The sequence below is a fragment of the Taeniopygia guttata genome, chromosome 1A, assembly GCF_048771995.1.
Source record: "Taeniopygia guttata chromosome 1A, bTaeGut7.mat, whole genome shotgun sequence".
Classification (NCBI taxonomy): Eukaryota; Metazoa; Chordata; class Aves; order Passeriformes; family Estrildidae; genus Taeniopygia; species Taeniopygia guttata.
Window position 1 is genome coordinate 10,056,690 of NC_133025.1, and position 12,039 is coordinate 10,068,728.

A 12,039-nucleotide genomic window follows, 5' to 3' on the forward strand; every position below is an offset into this window, starting at 1 on the left:
GTGTCCTCTGGCCTCTCTGGGACAGGGGCTGACAGCTCCAGGGGCTGGAATGTCATCCTGCACCGTGGCAGGGGGAGCGCCAGGGGCAGGGAAGGGCTTTTGTTTCCAAATATTTGTTCCTGAGTGTTAAAATTTAAGCAGAGTAATCAGAAGTCTGGTTTCCCCATACTCCTTTAAAATCAACAGGGAAAAAAAATCCTCTATAAACAAAAGCTCAAATTCTCTAATTCACCTCTGGAAATTCTTGTCTCTCCATCAACAGGTCTTTGGGCAGTTTCTGCATTCATGTGTTGTGAAGTGATACGCTGAATTTCGGAGGGCTGGAAAGCATCACTTCAGACCCTCAAAAAAATAGAATGTAGCAAGAAATAATAAAGATTCTGTCAGGTTGAAGATTTTACGTTATAGCTAGAAGCTGTACAACACAAAATTTGTATTTAAAAGAAGAAAAATGAGATCTTGGGTGGCTGAGGAACAATTGTTTAACCTTTGTAATATGGAACACCTGGAGAAAGTGTAATTGAAGATTTCACAATAAACAGAAAATGACATAATACACAATGAGTTTATCAAAGTTAATCATGGCATGCCAACAGAAAACTTTCTATTTTCCAGACAGTGCACATATACAAAGAGTATTGTGCTATCATGTAAGATAGGAAGCTTTTTATTTTCCTGCAATAACATTATGGATTTGTGAAAGTAAGATAACAATAGATTGCAATGAAGGTAACTGTCAAGCTAAGGACACTGTAACTCTTGGAACTAATGTTGTTCAGTATTTCTAATTAGTGTTTACAGAATATAAAGTAGACATGTTTCCATAGAGCTTTTCAATAGTTAGAATATGTTGCGTGTAGTTAGGCTGGGTGTTACTTTATATTTTGTAACTACCAAAAGTCCTCATTCCTTAATAGTTTGCACTGAAACTATTCCTTAATAGTTTGCACTTTGCTCCACTACCTGGAGCATATCACAGTTCCTTCTAGCCCAGATATTTGAATGTCTGGCAGAAGCAAGGCTGCTGTGTGTCTGGATATTGCCCTGAGATAGTCTCAGGAGAACTCTTAACATGAAGCAGGTTAAATATAAATATTGTCAATGTAAGAATGATGGCTTAGAGCACTGAAGTATTAGGAATATAACAAAATCCAATAGTACAGCATGCCCAGACTTACATGTGGATCTCAGAAATATATAGTTCAACAGTCATAAATACAGAAGCAGAGAAAGATTGGGTACTTAAATTTAGGCTTTAGGAACACTGCTTGAAAAAACACAGTTCTTTTGTTCTTGTGAAGGACAGAGAGCTATTGCTGTTCTCTGGTAGCCCATCTCTATTAGCAACAGGAAGCTGGCAAAATAAAAACTGATTTGGAGACATTGACCCCAACTTAGAAACTCTAAGGGAGCACTAATATTTCGAAGGATGAAAAGACTTTACAATAGATACAGCAGTCTTACAGGTTGTGTCTAAACTGACTTGTTGGTGTGAATGTAATGAGAATAAAAATTTCAATTCCTGGTAATTCAGATTAGGAAGTAAGTCATATAGGAAAGGACATGGAACAACATTCTCTCACAGAAGACAAAAATTACAAACACTTTTGAATTTAAGCCTCTTAAAAATGATATTGCATTGTAAGGTTAAAAATCTTCATATTTATATCTGGTTGAAGAATGAAAGGTAAAGGAATATATTCAAAAAATTGTGAAGTAGAATTGTAAGCAAAACTAAATAGGCATCTAACTTGACTTTTAAGTATTCTTGACAAATATATACATGAAAATTAATCATGATTTATTTTATCCTCTTAGCCTATTTTTTTATAAAAATTAACAAAAGGAAAATGAACTGCAGTGATTACTGACATAACTATATAAGTATCCACAGCCATTTCCTTAGATATTGCCTGGCTCAAACTAGAACTGGGAAACCTTACAGCTAACCTTTTGGCTTTAGTCTTCCTATTTTCTCCCTCCTTTAGTTTTTATGGATGTATTCCAAAGACAATTTGGCAGGAAATATCTTATTTCTTTTTTATCCAGGCTATGACTTCTTAAAATTCAGATATCTGCATCACATCGATGGCAAAAAAAAAAAAAAAAAAAAAAAAAAAAAGCCATTATTGAATTTTATAATGAAAGAGATGAACTCTCTAAGTGATCTTAAATTTATGAGAAAAATTGCACACCAAATATTGTCACAAGAAAAAAGTGAGAGAAACACATAGTTTGTTAGTAGTTGTTTTTTTTTTCAAGTCATATTCCTGACAACTTGTTGTTATATAAATCTAATCTCTGCAAAAGCTATCTCTCTACATATGCTTATATAAGTTACATAAGCAAGGTATAGCATAAATCTGTGATGTTGAGGACACTCAAAGCTTAAGTCTGGAGACTAGACATGAAATTCACTGGCTTGAATTCATGGTTTCAGATGCCTGGAAGGTGTCTCAGTGCAGAACTCAAAGCCTCCTGCTTCAGCACTCCCCACAAATTAATACGATGCTGGCCATGTCCAGCCAGGCCCTCCATGAGGCAGAGCCGTGGATGGTAAGAAATATGACATGGTTGTTCCAAGGAAAGGAAGCACTGCTTAAAATGTTTGCAAACATTGCTATAGACTCAGAAAGCAATTTAGGGTTTGCTACAAAAGCTGCAGGCAGCAAAACAGCATGGACCCCAGCTCACATAGATACTCTAGTGGAAGGTAGAATTTTTAACAGCCCTTGAAACTGTTCTTAATAAAATCAGCTGGCAGGTTTCCCCCTAGATACACTGAGGCAGAAACAGGTTAGCACTGAGTGGCTGTTGAAATACCAGAAACCCAAAACATATCTTTCTTGAGTGGTCTTCTGTCTAAGATCAGGATTCTCACAATTCCCGAAAATGTCTGTGGTAATTTGCTGACTACAAGGAACTGTTTCCCTGTTTTCTGCATGTTTCAGACATGGCACGCACTCAGACCCTGCGTGTTGAGTATTTGTTGCCTGCCTTGCAGGTTACTCTCAGAAAAGAAAAAGCACATCACAGGAGACTATGCATTATCAGTGGTCATGGAAGCAAATAAAAGCTGCAAGGTGCTATGATGCATTTACCTTTGACTGCAAGATCCTCTGTTTGGATTTAACAAATTAGCTTCTCAGAAGTTTGCTCATCTGAGCAGCAGCTGTTTACCATATGGATCAAAACTGCACTTGGCAAATGGAATCACTTCCTCATGCCCATCTGATTTTCATGTACAGTCATACATTGTTTATGGGAGGAGTTTGCTGGTTGCTGAGGGTGTTCAGCTAAGAAGTGTTTATTTCTTATCCCAGTTTTCCTTTTTTTTCCTTTTTCCTAGAAAGATCTTCTCCTACGTGAGAATTCAAACCCAGTAAAACAACAAAAACAAGTCCTAAAAACAAAACTTAAAAAATAATATAAGGAAAACAAAAGGTAGTGGAAAAGTAGATGAGAAATATGTTTTAATCTTATTAAATAAGACAAATTCTCTGAGTGATATTCTGTCTCTAAGGAAGTAAGAAATACTGCATTTTTTATCTTCTAAATATTGTATTACTATCAACAGCTATGATAATTTAATCAAAGAATATGAAGATGATGAGCATCAGTTACAATACTGCAGGAAGCATTATTAGTTTTAACACTTTAAAATGTTGACAAGGATTTTCCCAGTTTAACAGATTATGATTTAAATCTATGCAACAGGATTATGCAAATAGACATAATAAAACCCCTTGTACGGGTTATAATCCTATAATAATTTTAGTTATAAACTTCTAACACTGTGCATGCAAATCTGTCACAGCAGATTTCATGCTTTTAATGAATGAACAGAGCCTCACAACACCTTCTGGTTGTTATGGGTTAGACTTCTTGGAACCAGTAACTAAAATGAATGAGATTAAGAAATTTATTCGTGGACATAATGCATATCTAGATTTAGATATTATGTTCACATGGTCCCATATGGATTCCTACACTAACAACACAAATCACAGAACATCAAAGATAATACATACTTAAAAAATAGGTAATGTGCAATGTGGATTTATGTATAACTTTGGGATGCTGTCCTCATGAACAGAACACTGGTTCATTGACCTCTTGAGTTCTTGACTCATGACTTATCTAATCAGAACCTTAGCTACACAAGGACTGACTTTTTATCATCATAAGAATTATTTTTATTATTTTTAATTTTGTAGATTTTTTTTTACAAAATCCTGTTGATTTTTACTAATTCTACTTAATTTCTTACAAATTCCTGTTGATTCTGTATTGCCTCACAAACATATGAACATGGAGTTTTTGTTCATTTCCACTGGTTTCAGAATGGTTTTCTAATTCACTTCAGGTGCATTAAAGCAACAAAATTTCTGTCCTTTACTTTCTTTTTGTTTCATGGGATGTATTTCCTTAATTCTTAGAAATTTTTCCTGTGTACTTATTTATCTTCTCGCAATCAAAATCAATGGGCAAAGTTCAGCTGAAAAGATTTAAGCTGAAGACACTCAGAAAGATGGGCATTTGACTAATAGGAAGCAAATACTTCCAGAATACTTTGAGAGCAATCTGAAAGTTGCCTTGAAATTTATTCTATGAAGGCTGATTGTGACACCAAATGCTTCTTCACTTCTAGCAATGCTGCAAAGAAACCTAAGAGGTTACCTCAGATTTAAATGCCCAAACCCTGGACATCTAGCATTAGATGAAACAAATAAAACCCACAATTAATAACTAGGCACAAGTGAGAGGCCACATAAACATTTCCATTGGAAAAAATATCCTTTATTAGGGAGTCATTATGTATTTTGTTGCTTGTTTGTGACCAGTGAATGTGAGTATGCCATGGTACATGCAGAATGGTGTGTGTGCTGTTCCCACAGCACAGCTGCTGCTGTGGGATGTGACAGATACCTGAAGACAGCTCAGGGACAAACAGGAGTGCTTTCAGGAGGAGATGTGCACCCAGGAAAATGGGCTTCCTTTGGTAAAGCTGCAGAACTAAATGGAAGAAATATGTAGGAAATGTGGGGTATAACATGGCAAAAATACAGTGTGACAGGCAGAAATACATATTTTCCCATCTATGTAAGAGACAATCATAAGTGTAATGATTTGCCTCTCTCCTAGTAGTACTTTTTATGCTTCCTGGATTCTAGAATATATCTGAAAGTTTTCTTATGTTTCTTATTTTCACTTCTGGTTCCCCGGTGTATATATAAAAGTGTCTTTTAAAATGGATTTGTGGGTAGGCAACCTTCCATTCCAAACACAGATGGTGCATCTGCATTTATTACTTAGACATGCTAAGTGGAACACTTTTTTACAGGCTATTGTAATTATACTTTTTTCTCACTGACTTAATCCATTTGGATATGATGCAATGACTCTTATTTAAAACAGAATCTTTGTGCTCTATTACCTATTTAACAAAATGAATAAGCAAAAAGCTTTATCCCTTTGCTGTAGTTGATGTTCCTGCTTGACTGCAGAGATTTTTACCTGCTTAGAGGGTTATGTCAGTGTCTCGTTACTTATAAAGTATATATGATCAGTCTTGGCTTAAATAGTGTGATGCACTTCTGAAAATTTATTTTCCTTCCTGTTGCAGCCATGTCATATTTGACTGAACACCTGTTTCACCATGAGTGATACTTCACTGGAATTTTTGCTGGCCAGACAACCTATGATTTTCAGTTGGAATGTTCATTTTTCCATTTTGACATTATTTTCTCTGAATTCCATCACAAAACCTAGCTATTCATTCAGACCATTTTACAAGGCAGGTATTTATATTTTATCTTTTTTTGTGCGTGTTTTGACTCAGGATAAAACTCTATATGTTTTTTTATCAATAGTTTGTAAGTTATTTTGGAGTCAACACCCTTTGAAGTACCTCCTGTATCTTTATCAAAATACTCCCATATACCTAGACCCAAGAAAGTTCTTTTGAGAAAGTGTCCAAAAACATTAGAAGTCTCATAAATATGACTGGGAGGCAACCAAGGATAACCAAATTTATGACCATATTTTGTTATCTCTTTAAAAATGGATCACCCAGAACAACAGCTAGTTTATATTATTCAGATGTGATCTTTGGAGCATTAGAAAAGCTGATGTTGCTGTTAAACTCCATCTTTGAACAGGCTGCTGTTTACAGTGCTGACATTCTATCTGTGGATACACTGAGGTGATACAACATTTCAATCTCTCTTAGCCTTCTACATCTTTAAAAACTCAGAGTCATGATTCTTTGTTAAATTTTCTTCTTGTAAAATTCTCTTCATAGGCCAAAATTAAGATCATAAATCTTAGCCCACGTAACTGTATTTTAAAATTGACAATACACAGGAAGATTGTGGGAGCTCAATAAAAGTTTTAAAATAGAGAAAGTGAAAAAGAGAGGAGGAAAGAAAAACAGAAAGATAGGGAAGAAGTTAAAGGGAGATTGTGATGGAGAATGAGAAAAGGGAAAAGGAGAGAAAGAGTGGAAGAGGAAGATTAAGAAGTGAAAGAGAAAAGAAGAATGGAGAAAAAGAAAGAAAAAGAAAGAAAGGAAGAAAGGAAAAAAGGAAGAAAAGACAGGAAGAAAGGGAGAAAGGAAGAAAGAAAGAGAGAAAGAAAGAGAGAAAGAAAGAGAGAAAGAAAGAAAGAAAGAAAGAAAGAAAGAAAGAAAGAAAGAAAGAAAGAAAGAAAGAAAGAAAGAAAGAAAGAAAGAAAGAAAGAAAGAAAGAAAGAAAGAAAGAAAGAAAGAAAGAAAGAAAGAGAAAGAAAGAAAGAAGGAAGGAAGGAAGGAAAGAAAGAAAGAAAGAAAGAAAGAAAGAAAGAAAGAAAGAAAGAAAGAAAGAAAGAAAGAAAGAAAGAAAGAGAGAGAAAATATAAAATTCCATATCTACTGCCAGTATCTACTGTCAACGAGGCATAGAACTGGTTTACCACAGTAATTAGCACTCAAAATTATTTAAAAATATGATATAGAGCATTCAATATTTTGGTTAACTATGTTTCCTGTTAAAAATTGGAAAATTATTTCCAGATACAGAAACAGGCTTCTATCCCATTCAGTTTTTCAATAGGACTTTATCAAACCTTCTTGTCATAAAATTCAGATTAAATGTCAATAGTGTGTTGGCTATTTTAATCTTAAGAAACAAATACCAGATTTTTTTTTTTTTTCCTTGGAGCAGTTATAAGTAAAACAGTTTAAAAGTTGTTCATCTCAGGCTGAGTGACATATCCCTGTATTTCCTGTGGGTGCTCAATGCACATTATCAGTGGTTTATCTGAAGTATTTCCATAACTGAAGGACATGTGTATAAAATAATCTCAGGCAAAAAGAAAGAATTTTGCCATTGCTCTTGAATATATGAATTGAAACCACATTGGTTTATCTCCTGGGAATAAATGAAAAATACATGGGAATGGCAAAAAATTGTAAATCAGATATGTGGTATGTAAATCTACGTATTTTCTGTATTGATGGCTTTACTTCCTTCTTAAAAATTGTTTATTCGAGGGTTTACATTAATTGTTTATTCAAGGGTTCACATGAAAAACAAGTTAAGGACAGCAGGGTTATTAGGGTTTGGTTTGGTTTGGCTTGGCTTCTTGTCTTCTCAAGAAAATTAATAATATTGCACCTCTGAATATTCATTTTTCTATAGTATATTAAAAAAGCTATTTTTTACCAGAAGAAAAAAGAAACTCACAAAACTGCATATTTGAAAATCCCTTGCTTATCTGATTTAGCTAATATTTTTTGCTTAGCTGTTTACATGGGAAACATCTTAGCACAGAGAGAGAAAAAAGTCATAAATCACTGGGAAGATAATTAATTTCATAGCACTGAAGGTTGGATGACCATCAAATGTTGGCAAGTTGGAAAACATTCTAATAATTTGTTCTGGTTTTATAGTTTTCCCTGGACAACCTTCATTGATTACTGTCAGATAAAATTTCTTGTCTATTTGAACTTGTCCTTCAACCCAATCTACAGATGCTTAAATTAAAACCCAGTGTTACTGATCTGGGGAGTTAAGAGATACAGTGAGTATTAATCTGTACATGACTGTTGTAAGAAAGACTTAATAAAACTTCCAGTAATAACATGACGTCAGAAATAATGTGTTTCAGTTTAGGGCACAGCACAACAGTATTCAACAGAGGAAATTTTTCCATAGTTTTTTCTATGCCACTGTTGCAAATGAATTTTTTTTTGCTTATGTTTATATATATCAATCTCATTTTAGGAATAAGAAAATTCTTTTTAATAATATGACAAAAAAACATTGAAATAGACCATCCTACCCGTTTGCTTAGCAGTGTTCCAAAATTCAAAATCTTTTTATTTGGTAAGTTTAATTTTTCATGTAAAGAATGGGATCAAAAGCACAGCAAAGTTCAGCAAGTGTTACAATTGTAGCTTCAGCCCATAGACATCCAAATTCTGCTTCAGTCTTATTTTTGCTGCATCAATTGGTAGCAAAAACCTCAGCAGAAGAATATGCTAAGGCAAGAATATACTCTGTCATTGTTTTATATCCAGTGGAGCCTAATCATCCATGTTCAAATTTCACCTATAACAAAAAATCTTGGCCAACAGTTTATCTCTATGGAATGTGGGGATTGGAAACTTTGTAGAAAACACTGTGCATAGTATTGAGGTATAGAATACTAAAAGTAGACTGAAGAAGTGAATATTTTGTTTTATTGGCATAGCAGATGTGGAGCAATCACACTGTTATCAGCATCATTTCAGTACCAAAATTGCAATACCTCTGGTAAGAGCCTAGGGGAGAAAACTGGGCAGACAAAAGGTTTTTCTTTAAGATATAAAGAAATTACACAGCAGAAAAAATTAACAGTTTGCCCTAGTCTTCCTTTGAGAGTTCCTGTCCTGATTCTGCAGCCACATGTCCCTTTTCCCTAACTGACTATTTTCCAGTAGCTGCATTACAAAGCTCGTATCCCAAACAAGGAGACCTTGATTCCAATAAAGAACCCAAAGCTTGTTCTTTAAAAGAAGTCAAGCTGAGATTTCACCTTTGATAACGTCTTTTCTGATATCTTGGCAAGCTTTCTGTCTTTGGCCTTACAAACCTTAAACCAGGAAAAATCAGTATTTTATGGCCATGAACTGTGAGTTCTTTTTTGTTTGTGTTTTTTTCTCTGAGCTGTCATTAATATGGCCTCATGTCTGAGAGACTGCTAAGAAACTGATGAATCTTCATGATGGTTTCTTTTTAAAATCTTTAACAGCACCCTAGGTAGAAATTCTCCTCTTTGATATGAAATCCTAGAGAATTTACTCTTGACAGCAAGTTCTGGAAGTCTTCAATCTCTGGAATTCAAAGAGCTAAGGCTTTTGTCTCTGGATTTTTGAATTGTTGAAGTTATTCCATAGTGTACAATCTACAGGCAAAGACCAGTTTAATTTTATTCTTTGGTACTCTGGATTTATTAAGAACACTTCCTAAAATTTATGCAAGTCTGAAATATATTAATAGTATTTTTACAGAAATACCTCATTTTTATTAAACCACTGTATGTTACCTTTTTTACTGTATCTTATTTCTCAGCATCAGCTTTGGTAGTGTTTTCTCAGCTTATCTGACAATAACATTTTTTTACAGAAGTATCATATTGGAAGATAAATAGCCTTTGCTTTTTGCCACCATTTTACCTCCTCTAGGGATAAAATATATGTTATAGAGAATCTATTGGAAACTTTTCCCAATTTAAAAGCACACATTTAAGTTGAATAAACTAATACATGGGCCTGCATTAAGATATCTGCATTACTTTTGTCAAAATTTTCCTGGAATTATTGTGGTTTGTTTGGACTTTTTTTATTGTATGTTACATATATTTTCTTTTTAAATTTTAAAGTAAAAACTATGTCTTGATTTGAAATCCATTAAAAATTTAATCTTTTTTGAAATAAAAGCAATTACAAAAAATAGAAAATGCTGTAGGAAATGCAAACATTTTTCTCCAGTTTGGGAGGTTATGGTTAAGCCAGGTAAATGGAAAAAAAATATTCAGCCTGGGATGTTCACCGGTTTTACTTAAGGTTCAGTGGTTTTACTTTATTTTTTACATTCTTGGTTTTCACTGACTTCAAAAAATGCAGGAGGAGAGGTGAATTGTTTGTATATATAAAAAAAAGCTTTAATATACTGTCCAAATGACATATATACACACCTTACCTCAGACACTGAAATCATTGAATTGATTTAAAAGAGAGATAATTCTAAAGACAATGTGACTTGGAGATTTTCTTAGTGGTTAAATATTTTAGGTGGATATTTTCAAGCTTTTTTACAATAAAGGAAAAAATTACAAAAACAAATCTAGATTTCCTTGATTGTGGTCAAGGTTTGTACTTTACCTAAATATGCAAACAATGAAGACTTTCTGAATCAAAAATCACAGAGAAATAACTTTAACTATGGCATCTAAATTAAGGGTTTCTTGGGCTGTTGCTTCATATCAAACATATTCAGCTTCTGGATTTTTTTCCAAAGGCCAGTACCACAACTTAATTCTAGCAGACCAAGGTCACAGAGAGGTTAATTTTTTTCTTACATTCTTCCATTAAAAAAAAAAAAAAAAAAAAGCTATTGTGAGGGGTTTGCAGTTCAAATTAGGTCTTGAGTAAGAGAATTTATTTACCAGTACTACCAGTGATGTTTATTCTTTGCAGACTTTCTTGGCAGTGCAGACATTAATAGCAGAGGACAAAAACAAATATAAACCAAAAGTTTAACATTCTTCATCAATATACCTAAACTTTGATTATATACAAAGAACAAATACTTTTGAGTTGAGTGAGGGCTTTTTGGTATTTCAAAATCCACATAACCACAGTGCCGCATGTCTCACAAAACTTTAAATGAATATTACTGGAAATTTTAATGAAAATAATAATTTTGAGTGTACATCTCCATGTAGACAAAACATTTAGGTGTGGAAATATCTAAATTTCAATCAGATAAAATTTCAACAGATATTTCCTACTAATAAAAATGTGCTTTATACATTACAGCATTTTTCTTTCTTTCTTTTTTTTTCCTCTTCCCAAATATTAGAAATAATAATTTCTGATGGGCTGCATTATCATCTGCTGCTCTTGGGTACCATTCCATAAATGACTTAAATTACTTTCACACTGAAACTTAAAAATTGTTCTGTTATCCATCTGAACTCCTCTTAGTTAGCATATAGCAAATATGAGAAAAGCAGTTACCTTATGTCCCACACAGGAAAACCACAAAGGATTTATGCTATTAAGTGACTGCAGGGATGAATGCTGGATTACCTGGCTCAGGTTTAGCAGCCAGGCCTGAGCACCTGGGACTCCGGGTGCAGGGAGAATTGTGAATTATGTATGACTGAATATTATGAACATATGTGAATTAAAATGGGTGGAACCAAGGCCAGCAAAGTCACTCTGGAGCTCCTCTTCATTCTTCAGTTTCCCTGGTGGGGAATCAACACCAAGCCTCCTGCGAGGTGCCACGCTGTCCTGCTGCACTGCTGCTGTGGTGGATCTGCCCTCTGGGACTGGCAGGTCAGATCTGCAATGTTTGCTATGATGACACGCAAAGTCCTTTGGACTGAATCCAGAATGGTAGACCGTGAAGTCTCTGAGCCTTTGCTTTCAACTAGACAATAATTCCTGTGTGTGGATCTTGTTATCCACTTGTCCCCGCTCCTCCTCCCAGTTTTCACGCCTTATTTCCCTTTCTCTTTCTGCAAGAAGAAGGCATGAGTATTCTCTTGGAAAGTACCACGTGTTCCCAGAGCTTGGGCTCTGGCTGAGGTGCCTCAGCAAGTACTGACACCTGTCATGTGCTGTAACTCTGCTTAAACTCTGCTTTCCCAGCAGTGTCAAATCTTGTGGTCCATACCACAACCTCTTCTGCTCCTAATCTCAAGGTCAGGTCCTAAAAAAAAGACAATAAAGTTTACTACTTCTTAAAATGTGGAGCAAAATTGCTGAGTTTAAACTACCCAGGCAGC